General features: G+C 38.8%; 1 protein-coding gene across 2 annotated transcripts in view; it reads right to left on the bottom strand.

Moving 5' to 3' along the window:
- Positions 1 to 13504, bottom strand: part of LOC132143665 (radixin) — a 200367-nt gene that overhangs the window by 186580 nt on the left and 283 nt on the right. The gene's annotated exons all lie outside the window — the stretch shown is intronic.

Genomic DNA, 13504 nt, shown 5'->3' on the forward strand with positions numbered 1-13504 from the left:
CCACATTTTGAGGCGCCTACTTGGGAGTCTCAGTTCTTTTTGTGGGTCGAAGTATGCGAGTACAGGGTGGTCTGTTATTAACTTTTTTCGTCTGCGTGAATGCTTTGTCATGGTTTTTGTCCCATAAAAACTCACTGTCCTGCTTCAGCAGTTGTCGTAGTGGTGCGTTTATCTCGGAGAGGCGTGAATCTTGCCAGATAGTTAACCATCCCGAGAATGGTTTCTAACTCTCCTCTACTTGTGGGTGGTTGCATGTCTTGTATCGCTTTCACCTTCGCTGGGTCTGGCTTGACACCTTCTCGCGAGAGCGTGTGGCCAAAGTAGCTGACCTCTGATACACATATTTGGCATTTATCAGGATTTAGCCTTACCCCTCTTTCTCTTGTGCTTTTCAGCATGGCCCTGAAGTTGTTGTCGTGTTCAAGCTTTGTCTTGCCGAAAACGAGTATGTCGTCGATGATGCCAGCTACACCTGTGAGGCCCTCATATGTCTCGTCGACGCGCCTTTGGAATTCGTCTTAGGCTGAATTGATTCCGAATGGCAGCCTCAGGAACCTGTATCTGCCGAATGGGGTGTTAAATGTTGTTAGCAGGGATGACGTTGTACTCCGCTTTATGGCCCAATAACCTGATCTGGCGTCGAGGACGCTGAAGTACTTCGCTCTGGCGAGCTTTGTGGTGACATCCTCTAAAGTCGGTAAGGGGTAGTGTGGCCTTTTTATCGCCTTGTTGAGGTCTCTGGGGTCCAGGCAGACCCTCAGCTTGCCAGTCTGGGGTTTTTCTACAACAACAAGGGCATTAACCCATTCTGTGGGCTCTGTCACTTTGCAAATTATGTTGCTCTCTTCCATCTTGTCAAGCTCTTTTTTCAGTCTGTCTCGCAGAGTGATCGGTTTTCTTCGTGGTGGGTACACTACTGGTGTGGCGTGTGGGTCGACATGGAGGTTGCACTCCCCTGGAAACTCTCCTATGCCCTGGAATACGTCTGTGTATTCTTTAAGGAGGCTGTCTGTATCTGTGCATGGTTTCGCTTCTTCCTCGGCCACAGTTAGTAACAGCTTGATTAACTTAAGGTCTAGGCTAGCTCTCATCCCTAGGATGGGGGGTGCTTTGGTGTCCACTATGTAGAATTCGAGCACAATGGAGGTGTTTTTATACTTGCACTTTACATGACAGGTGCCTTTCACTTTCAGGAACTCACCGCCATATCCTGAGATTTTTTGAGTGGTTGGTGTTATGGCAGTGTCTCTGAACAGTCTTTCAAATATCTGTACTGGAATTGCATTGGTCTGTGCGCCAGTGTCGATTTTAAATGTAACTTTCTGAGTCCCGATTTCAATTTCAGTGTAAGCTTGTTCGTTACATTTTCCTGTGTTTTCACTTGTGAGTCCGTCAATAAAAAGTTCTACCTGCTCATCTTCAGTGTCTTCATCCATCGTGTGAATCACGTTTCTCGTGTGGGTGTTTGTGTGTAGTTTTGACTTACAGGCCTTTGCAAAGTGATTGAATTTTTTGCATTTCGTGCATTGCTTGCCTTCAGCTGGACAGGCGCCGTCTTTAGTCATGTGCAGGCCGCCGCATCTATCACATTCTCTCTTCAGAGTTCTCTCTCCATCAAGCGATCTGTACTTTTCTATTCATGTCAATGTACGCACAGCGCACCTGTATTTGACACTCTGTAAACTCTGTGTGAAGGCGCACGACTCACCATCGCTTTACTGATAGCGCTGTTTCTCACACATGCAAAGAGAGAGAGAGCGAGAGTCTTACCACGCTGAATCGACACGCTACATGTAAACTATATTCTTTGTTGTCTTCTCCTGTCAAAATAATGGAGTTCATTTAGAATTATTCATATTTTTCGAACAAGAAGAAGATATGCCGGTTTTTCCAGTAGTGGGCGGAGCTAATGCGCAAATGGCAATTTCATTGGCTGGCGTTCATCTATTTCCTAATTTGTTTTGATTTCAGCAAATCAGTTTGACCGAACGCATACAACGTGATTAATATTCATGAACCCAGCAGCTCATCAATCCATAGTGCATTGTATATTGTTAGTATGGTAGTAGAATTAGTAGCAGTATTATCTTTTAATAATAATTAATATGATCTATTACTTTTTTTTTTTTTTTACAGAAACCCTCAATGACCAAAAATATCTTAAGCATCACCACCAGTCTTAAGTTCAGTTAAAATGACAAATATGCATTCATTAAAAGTTCATTTTTACATAAAGGCATTGTGCTACTAAATATTACAATTATTTAGTAAAATGTATGTGATACTGCTACTACTGTTGAAAAAATTAATAAAACTTTATTTTTTAAAGAAATAAATCAAAAATATTTCTTCCATGTTTTTTTTATTTAATAGCAAATCCCCTTTATTTACCAAAAATAAAATGTGTTTAAATTTCATGAATAAAAAGACAAATTAAATTTGGGTGAAACTTGTTTACTGTTTTTCATAATTGTATAACTTGTTGAAAAACTTTAAACACAATTGTAAATAAGTATAAAGAATGGAATTGGTTTTAATTTTAGTGATAAAAGGTTTTTTAATTTTAATTAAAAAAATTTAATTAGCATATTTTTGTGTTTTGCTTTGGTACCGAAATTGGTACTGAGAACCGTGGATTTTCACTGGTATCGGTACCTAATACTGAAATTTTGGTACCGTGACAACACTACAGCAGAGCGAGGTAGGGGTCTGTGTTTCCAGCTTTTGCTTTGTCCAGGATGCGCTTTGCTGTCTGGATGGTCTTTTCAGCAAGGCCGTTGCTCTGTGGGTAACGCGGACTTGTGGTGGTGTGGGTGAAGTCACATGCGTTTGCGAAGCGGCAGAACTCCTCAGAGCTGTAGCATGGTCCGTTGTCACTGATGACTGTCTCTGCGATGCCGTGACGAGCGAACACGGACTTGAGATTGGCGATTACTGCAAGTGAGGTGGTATTTGTGAGCTGCTCCATTTCAAAGAATCTACTGTAGTAGTCTACAATGACAATGAAGTTTTGAGTGTTCCATGTGAAGAGGTCTGTGCCTACCACTTGCCATGGTCTCTCGGGTATGTCATGGGACCACAGTGGTTCTTTGGGGTTAGCATCACATCGTTCCTAACATATACTGCACTGTTCTAACATTGCTTCTATTTGTTTGCCCATCCCGGGCCAGAACAGTAGGTCTGGTGCTCTGTGTTTGCTTTTCTCCATGCCCTTGTGTCCTGCGTGTACGCGCTGGATCATGTCTCCTCTGAGGCTCAGGGGAACTATGATTTTCTCACCTTTGAAAAGTATTCCTTCCATCTCGGAGATCTCATCTCGGTGGTTCCAATATTCTTGGATGCTGGGTGGGCATTTCCTCCTTTCGTCTGGCCATCCGTTCTGTGTGGCTCTTCTGAGTGCAATAAGCTGTGCATCCTGTGCTGTTGCGTCCTTGATCTCCAGTAGCTTCCTGTCGCTCACTGGAACAGTGCTTATGAGTGTGTGTACCTGTGCTTCCATGCTCTCCATTAGGCTGCTGTCTTGGTGCTCAATGGATTTTCGGGACAATGTATCGGCCACTGGGATGTCCTTTCCAGGCCGGTGGATGATGTGTATGTTATATTTCTGGAGCTGTAGTATCATCCTCTGTAGCCGCGGTGGTGCTGCAGCCAGCGGTTTTCGGAGGATAGCTTCCAGAGGTTTGTGGTCGGATTCTACAATCACTCTCCGGCCGTACATGTATTCGTGAAAACGCTTACAGCCGAATAAAACTGCTTAAAGTTCCTTCTCTATCTGAGCATAATTCACTTCGGTGCTGTTGAGTGACTTGGAAGCGTAGGCAATGGGTTTTTCGTCCTGGAGCATGACAGCGCCGAGGCCACATTTTGAGGCGCCTACTTGGGAGTCTCAGTTCTTTTTGTGGGTCGAAGTATGCGAGTACAGGGTGGTCTGTTATTAACTTTTTTCGTCTGCGTGAATGCTTTGTCATGGTTTTTGTCCCATAAAAACTCACTGTCCTGCTTCAGCAGTTGTCGTAGTGGTGCGTTTATCTCGGAGAGGCGTGAATCTTGCCAGATAGTTAACCATCCCGAGAATGGTTTCTAACTCTCCTCTACTTGTGGGTGGTTGCATGTCTTGTATCGCTTTCACCTTCGCTGGGTCTGGCTTGACACCTTCTCGCGAGAGCGTGTGGCCAAAGTAGCTGACCTCTGATACACATATTTGGCATTTATCAGGATTTAGCCTTACCCCTCTTTCTCTTGTGCTTTTCAGCATGGCCCTGAAGTTGTTGTCGTGTTCAAGCTTTGTCTTGCCGAAAACGAGTATGTCGTCGATGATGCCAGCTACACCTGTGAGGCCCTCATATGTCTCGTCGACGCGCCTTTGGAATTCGTCTTAGGCTGAATTGATTCCGAATGGCAGCCTCAGGAACCTGTATCTGCCGAATGGGGTGTTAAATGTTGTTAGCAGGGATGACGTTGTACTCCGCTTTATGGCCCAATAACCTGATCTGGCGTCGAGGACGCTGAAGTACTTCGCTCTGGCGAGCTTTGTGGTGACATCCTCTAAAGTCGGTAAGGGGTAGTGTGGCCTTTTTATCGCCTTGTTGAGGTCTCTGGGGTCCAGGCAGACCCTCAGCTTGCCAGTCTGGGGTTTTTCTACAACAACAAGGGCATTAACCCATTCTGTGGGCTCTGTCACTTTGCAAATTATGTTGCTCTCTTCCATCTTGTCAAGCTCTTTTTTCAGTCTGTCTCGCAGAGTGATCGGTTTTCTTCGTGGTGGGTACACTACTGGTGTGGCGTGTGGGTCGACATGGAGGTTGCACTCCCCTGGAAACTCTCCTATGCCCTGGAATACGTCTGTGTATTCTTTAAGGAGGCTGTCTGTATCTGTGCATGGTTTCGCTTCTTCCTCGGCCACAGTTAGTAACAGCTTGATTAACTTAAGGTCTAGGCTAGCTCTCATCCCTAGGATGGGGGGTGCTTTGGTGTCCACTATGTAGAATTCGAGCACAATGGAGGTGTTTTTATACTTGCACTTTACATGACAGGTGCCTTTCACTTTCAGGAACTCACCGCCATATCCTGAGATTTTTTGAGTGGTTGGTGTTATGGCAGTGTCTCTGAACAGTCTTTCAAATATCTGTACTGGAATTGCATTGGTCTGTGCGCCAGTGTCGATTTTAAATGTAACTTTCTGAGTCCCGATTTCAATTTCAGTGTAAGCTTGTTCGTTACATTTTCCTGTGTTTTCACTTGTGAGTCCGTCAATAAAAAGTTCTACCTGCTCATCTTCAGTGTCTTCATCCATCGTGTGAATCACGTTTCTCGTGTGGGTGTTTGTGTGTAGTTTTGACTTACAGGCCTTTGCAAAGTGATTGAATTTTTTGCATTTCGTGCATTGCTTGCCTTCAGCTGGACAGGCGCCGTCTTTAGTCATGTGCAGGCCGCCGCATCTATCACATTCTCTCTGTGCTGTGGCAGAAGAAGATCCGGTTACATCGAGTGATTCGTTCGCGAACCGGATATCACTACACTTGAAATCGCTCACAACAGACCCGGAAGAGAAGACAATGCTGAATAAAGTCGTAGTTTTTGCTATTTTTGGACCAAAATGTATTTTCGATGCTTCAAAAAATTCTAACTGGCCCTCTGATGTCACATGGACTACTTTGAAGATGTTTTTATTACCTTTCTGGACATGGACAGTATACCATACATACGTTTTCAATGGAGGGACAGAAAGCTCTCGGGACTAAATCTAAAATATCTTAAACTGAGTTCCGAAGATGAACGGAGGTCTTACGTGTTTGGAACGACATAAGCGTGAGTTATTAATGACATAATTTAAATTTTTCGGTGAACTAACCCTTAAACCCTATTCGCACGGGATTAGTATTACCTGGTGACCTCCAGTCATTTGTAATAATTATGGAGGTAGTCTGTGATCTTAATCCCGTGCGAATAGGCCATTTCTGTAATTTATAAAGTAAAAATTACCCCGCAAAAGACCTACCATATTTCACAGAACACCGAAGTCCTGTGATAATATTAGTCCCATGTGAATCGACATTTCTGTGATTTGGCGGGTTGTTTATAATTCTTACAGTTTTTGTTTCCTGTGCACCTTTTAATCCATCTTTCATGAAGAATGGAGCTGCGTTGGAGTGTTTGATAATATTTTGGATGCTGTCATCATATCACATAATACAATTTGCAGAAAGAGAAAGCTGAAAAGGTTTTAAGGTTAATGTGTTACAAATAAATCAACATGAAGCTTGAGATATTATTTTAACCTGGTGAAATGTAAATGACACAGTGCAAGAAAATATATTAATTATTTTTTTTTAATCCATCTGGAACATAGAACGGGACTCTCAAAGCCATGACATCTGAGTATCCGGTAAATAAATCAGTAAATTCTAGTTAAATCAAAGGCTTCGCTTATCCCTTACGAATGCACCACACGAAATTCAGATGTGGGGGGGTAATTTCAAAATCACGGTCCCTAGATAATACTAATCCTGTGCGATTAGAGCTTTATTCACTTTTGTTTGTAAATAAAATATTTCACTAGATTTTATAAAATCATTGTGCACCCATGATTTTTCTAGAGTATGTTTTGCTGTTGAATGATCCACTAATCTAGTTTATAATATTGTATTTTTGTCATAGATTATGATTATATATTTTTTCATTTGTTATTTTTCATTAAAATTAAGCTGTGTATATTTAGTAGATTGTGATTAACACACAAAAGAGTGACAATCAGCTCAACACAGAGAAGTATAGAAATTCTAAATTGATTTAAAAAAAGAAAACGGTTTGATATGCATCGCAGACACTCAGACCTTTTGGGATTGGATTGATCCTGAAAAAATGGTATTGTTGCATCCCTAGTTTTTACTGTGATGTACTGTCACTTTAATTAAAAGCATACAGCACAGAAAAATAGATGGGGCAAAGCGAAACGTAGCCCTGCCCTTACTCTGATTGGCTCGTACTAGGCCTGTCGCGATAGTCGATAAATAAATCAATCGTACGATTAAAAAAAATGAGCTCAATAATTTTTTCATCTGCGACAATTTATTTGTTCACTTTTTATTAGTTGTTCCGATTCAGATACTAGTATCGGAAATATCACCGATACGACAACAAATTCTGGCATCGGAGAGTATATGAACCCATATACCGATCTAATACCATTTTCTTAAACAAGACCTAGTTATGACTGCTAGCTTTGCCTAACCGCTGCACAGTTCTTCTTCGCTGCTCAGAATGCATTGCAAACACAGGAAGTTTTGCTGTGTTGCCACAAGCAACCCCTGTTTAGAGCAGCGAAGAAGAAATGAAAACGCGTTAGCAGAACTGATCTATATATGACTGGATCGCTCATTGCGTTCTAAACTGCCAACAGACAGTGAAGCCGCTTCTATATTATAGATCAGTGGTTAGCAGTATGTCCGCTGTTTAGCAGTATTTCAGACTGGACCAACCAGACATTAAAATGGTGACTAGGGATGCCACAAGTACTGGCACTTCACTACCAAGTCGGTGCTGAAAATGTAAAAATGTGACCAGCGTCTCTATAGTACCGGTAGTAAGCTACTGACTCCCGAGTATATTCGGTACCCACAGCTGCGTTCAGCCGCTTCCGTGTTAGTCTAAGCGCAGGGCTCCAGACTGTAGCCGAATATATACTAGTGTCTGTAAATATTAAACTGCAAAATACTATTTAAATATTACTCCTGCAAATTCTACATCTCTGTGGGTGACGGGCGCAGATGCGCGGGAGCTCGCTGTTTTGTAGTCTCTGACGTGTGTCACTATATGAGGACACGAACACATAAACCGTCACTTCATGAGAATTTACCATTTCATTTGAGAAAACTGTCATATCATAAACACAGACACTCAAAGATCTTCATGGCAACTAGGGATGGGACGATAACCGGTTTTATCGATAACCGTGATAAAATGTGCTGAAGGTTAGTAATATCATTTAAAAATGAATTATCATTAAAACCGTGTTTGATTATCGCGGTTTTAATAACTCGCTATTAAATCATGTCCAGCAAGCAACAGTGTGACGCAAGCGCAGCGCACAATGTTTTTTTGGTTTTTTTCGAGAAGGAATGGCGAAAGTCAGTGACTTTTCTATGCTTTTCTATGCTTCTACACTTTTCATTGTAAGGAAGGAAATGCCACAGAATTTAATCTTTCTTTAAATTAAGTGCATAGAGTTGCTTGTTTTATTAGTTGTTTGTTGATTATTAAATATAAAACTTGCTGAAATGTTTTCAGTGTGAGCATCAACTATTTTTGAACACTTTCATCTCGTTTCAACAAAACCGTGATAATATTGATAATCGTGATAATTTTAGTCACTATAATCGTGATATTAAATTTTCATACCATCCCATCCCTAATGGCAACCCATCAAAATAAATGTTCGGTTTAACGTTAGTAAATTGACAATATATTAAGCTTGTAGCCTACAGTAGATTTAGCTATGTCTCTATGTAGTAATAATAATAAATCTCTATTAATAATAATAATTATGCCTAAACGGTTGCTTGTTTTTTACTTGTTTTGTTGTAAAGAAATTATCTGATTAATATATAATTTTTTATATTCCTAGATTTATTTGTTGCAGTTTTTTATACAGTTATATTGTAAAACTGTTTAGAGTGTTAGATTTTTGGCTGCATTTGAAGTTCTTTTTTGCTGTATCGGAATTGGTATCAGGAAGAGAAAAAGGGTATCGGAACGTCTCTAATTCTTATTTAAATAATGTAACATGTTATGATGTGGGGTTAGTCTGGAGCGCAGTCTGTGGACAGTGGTAGAAAACACATTCTCTGATGGCACAGATGTCCCGGGAATAAAGAGAGAACGTCTCGCTAGAGTGAAGGAAGCTGATTGAGTTGGTTCTTTTCACATGACCTGGTGCGCTTACGTCGTTCTGAAAATCTGTTGTTTTTAACTCGTTGCAGTGTGGACGCGCCTGGAAAAACGAGCGCGTTGCGAGCACTACTCTTCCATTATGAGCGTGCATACCGCATTTGAAATAATGAACTTGAGCACTTTACTTTCGGTTAAAGGTTAAACGGTCAATATGAGCATCCCTCACTGGCATATAAACATAATATACATACAAAATTAACTAATTTTACACACAAAGTCAACATGTTTGTATTTCTTGCTCTGACTCTTTGAAAAGTTGTACCTGTGTTATTATGCCATTATCATTATATCAGTTGAAACTGGTCTTAGAACGACAATATTATAATTTATCGCAATAATTTCTTGGACAATTTAATTTGTTATCGTGACAGCCCTAGCTCGAACATCTTTTACAGGCATACAATAGAGCTGAACGATTAATCTTTAAAAGATCGAGATCTCGATTCAGACACCCTCTCGATCTCATTTCTAAATGACAACGATTCCCCGAGTCTATTAAACCTTTGACAAAGTCTTACTGGATCATTCAAATCTGTGTTTGCACTGCCACTGACACAGAGAGAGCAATTTGGTTAAGAAACATCTTCACAAACTGTCTTTTCAACTACACATTATTATTTTTGTCTTACAGTCATTTATATTATCACAGAAATACTGGGATAAAGTTTATAGTTCAGATAGAAACACTGATGTATATATGGCGGCAGCGATCAAAATAGAGCAAATCCCATTTTGAAAGTACTGCTCTTCAAATAACGTCTGTGTCAATTGCATTGTTTCACCACTAGGTGGCGACAAGTGTCTCAAAAATGTATTTGTCAATTAATTAATTTTTCATTCAAGAGAATCGTTCAAAAACGCTGATTCATCCAGTAATGAAACAAGAAGTAGGTTTATGAGTGAGTTGTTGAATCAGTGATTTAAACAACTTTTTTATCATTCTAATATAAAAAATGGGGGTTTTAACCTGTTAACTGTCACTCACGTTTTTGAAGATACATTTAAATGTGCATGATACAAACCTAAATTTTTATAATTCATGACTGAAAACATTTTGTAACATGATTTTGATGTACCATTGACATGGTAATGCAATTTCTGATTTTAAAATGGGTTTTAAAGGATGAATTTTGAGATTTTATGTTTTCAAGTGATATATAACTTCTGATGATTTCTAAAATGTGATAGAGAAAAAGGCAACGAGGAAGTCTTTTTTTTTAAACAAAGGTCAAAACTCCTTTTGTAATGTAGATTTCTGAGGGTGCACTCTTGTCCTAAATTAATATATTACTTTTCCTACATACTTTTTAACAAAAAATATTGGTAAAATACATATTTGGGAGTCTTAGACCTTTCCAACGATATATAGTTTGTCAAGATTAGATTAGATTTGATTGTAATATAGTATAGTCAACGTCCCAGTTAACAGGTTAAATATTATATATATATACACACTACCAGTCAAAGGTTTTTGAACCTTAAGATGTGTAATATTTTTTAAAGTCTCTTCTGCTCACCAAACCTGCATTTATTTGATCCAATGTACAGCTGCTTTCTACTTGAATGTATTTTAAAATGTAATTTATTCCTGTGATGCAATGTTGAATTGTCAGCATCATTACTCCAGTCTTCAGTGTCACATGATCTTCAGAAATCATCCTAATATTCTGATCTGCTATTAAAAAAAACATTATTATTATGTTGAAAACAGATAAGTAGATTTTTTTTCAGGTTTCTTTGATAGAGAGTTCAGAAGAACAAAAGTTATGTCAAATAGAAATATTTTATTATAAATGTATTTGTCACACTTGATCAATTTAAAGAATCCTTACAAAATAAAAATATTAATTTATATACTTGTGATAATGAATAATAATAATAATAATATTTAAAAAAATGTTTCTTGAGCAGTAAGTCATCATATTAGAATGATTTCTGAAGATCATGTGACACTGAAGACTGGAGTAATGATGCTGAAAATACAGCTTTGACCACAGAAATAAATGACATTTTAAAATATATTGAGTGACGTGACGTGAAGTGACGTGACATTCAGCCAAGTATGACCCATACTCAGAATTCGTGTTCTGCATTTAACCCATTCAAAGTGCACACACACACAGCAGTGAACGCACACACACACACACTGTGAACACACACCCGGAGCAGTGGGCAGCCATCTATGCTGCGTCGCCCGGGGAGCAGTTGGGGGTTTGGTGCCTTGCTCAAGGGAACCTAAGTCGCTTAGGGCACCTAAGCTTTCTATATTCCAATAGAAAGCAAAGCAGTTTTTTAAATGTATCACAACATTATTACTTTTGCTGTATTTTGGATAAAATAAATGTATGCTCTGTGAGCAGGAGAGAATTATAAAAATAAAAAAATCTTACCCTTCAAAGACTTTTGGACTGGTAGTGTATATTAAAATGTTTAATAATTCATTCAGATTAATTAGACACTTTTAATTAGACTGCAGCAATAACATTTTGTCACAGATTATTTTATTTAGTTCAGAATTGTAGGAGAATCGTGATCTCTATATGAGACCAAAAAAATTGTGATTCTCAATTTATCCAGAATCGTGCAGCCCTAGCATACATGATAAGAAATGTGTTTGGAGCTGTCTTCAATATAATTAACAGCAAATGCAACATTAGCCTACATCCTGCAACAGTAATAGAAATTATGAAATGTTTATTTGTGGTGGTAAAGAAACGGGAGTAAACATTACTCCAATAAAAAATATGTTTCTAATGGGACAAATAGTTTAGCGCTTTTAGAGAGCATTTTTATGAACAATTAGGAACACACCTGATTGAAGAATATCATATTCCCAGATCTTGGCTAATTTGTGCCAGTCAAAACAAATTTAGGTGTCCACTGTTCACTTGACTCATTCATTAACTGCAGCAAGAGCAGCGTTGTGAAAACCCCTACTGAGTGGCGCTTTTGGAACAGTAGATTTACAGCTGTTTTCCATAACTTCTGTGTACAAAGCAGCATTACTTAGGTATTAGGTATTACATGGAGTGATGATAAAAACAAAATGCCATCAAATCTTTTCTGAAACCAACCAGAACCTTCAATGGTACATTCATATAATTATTTCAATTATTATAATAAAGGCTTTGTAAAACTGCACATCTTTTTTTCAGTTCACACAGATTTGAAGAACATATACTCTGTTCTACACTACGCTGTCCATATGAACACATTTGCTACCATGTACGCTCAGGGATGGATTATGACACAGCATTGCCCTGGACACAGACCAATTAAAGGCCACCTTGTTTGAAATTGCTTTCTTTTTTTATTAAAAATTTTCCCAAACGTTATAACTATATCATGAAATATCACTATTATCAAATTTATGTAAATACATTTTGCTCCTTTATAGATCATGTTAGTTGATCTATGATAGGCTATGGGAAAAGTAGCCTAATATTAGTGTAATCTATTAACTAGCCCATCTTTTAACTTGTACCAGATATGGGTATCATGTCATAATTTTTTTAATATGACTAAAATGTTTTTGTATTTAATGTAGTAAAAACATTGTAGGTTACTAATTATAACAGTTTCATTTTACATAAAAAAGCTTATCAAGCTTAAAAATTCAGCACTGCCCAATGCAGCACGCACTCTTCTTCTCACTCTGTTGGATGAACTAGGGTAACGTTACGTCTTTGGTCGTCTGAATTCTGATGCATGAACACATTTACGCAATTTCACAGACCCCACGCTTTCGTTAGCTCCATACGATGAGGAAATTGCGTAGCGACGACGTCTGATACATAAATGCTCTACCTTGCTAAATATAAACCAATTGCAGTCCCTGCTGCCAACGAAAGGTTTTAATAAGGCGTTTTAGAATGTCTCATAAATAGTGGGCTATCCTGTGTCCCTATTAGAATTAAGGCATCGTGAGTCAAGTAAAACAAGTCAAAAGCATTGTCTCAGCCCTTTTACTTAACCTTAATTATTGACATTTCCACAGGCAAACTAGTAAGTTAACTCGATTACGAGATTAGGCTCTATGTAAATTAGCTGGTAACGTTAGTATTTAGCCTTCGACCGAATGCCAGCGCTTAACGTTCCGAGGCCTCTAAAATAGCACATAAAAAAGCATCTAGTGAGCGTGAGATGAGAGACACGGCTGTGAGGGATAAACTTCAGTTGAGACGAGCAGCCTGATACCCAACAAACTGCCTTTACAGTGGCCCGTTATACTTAAGGCGGCCTGCCTGTTGCCAATAATGTTTTTAATAATAATACATTAAAATTATGTTGCGACAATATGTGTCCATGACACTTAATTCAATCAAATTTAAAGAGGTCCCCGACAATTTCAATTAATAACTGATTTTCCTTCCACTCCAAACTTGTCAAGCGCAGATTACGCCATTCATATTAAAAGCTTGATTTACATTATACTTTGAAATGTTATTGGTATCTTGAACTTCAGCACACAAGCTGTGCTTTTTTTAAATGGTTTAATGGACACCGCAAAATAATTCGTACGCAGAACGTACACTCAAAAGGAACCCCCCCAAAA

The sequence above is a fragment of the Carassius carassius genome, chromosome 7 (assembly GCF_963082965.1).
Source record: "Carassius carassius chromosome 7, fCarCar2.1, whole genome shotgun sequence".
Lineage (NCBI taxonomy): Eukaryota > Metazoa > Chordata > Actinopteri > Cypriniformes > Cyprinidae > Carassius > Carassius carassius.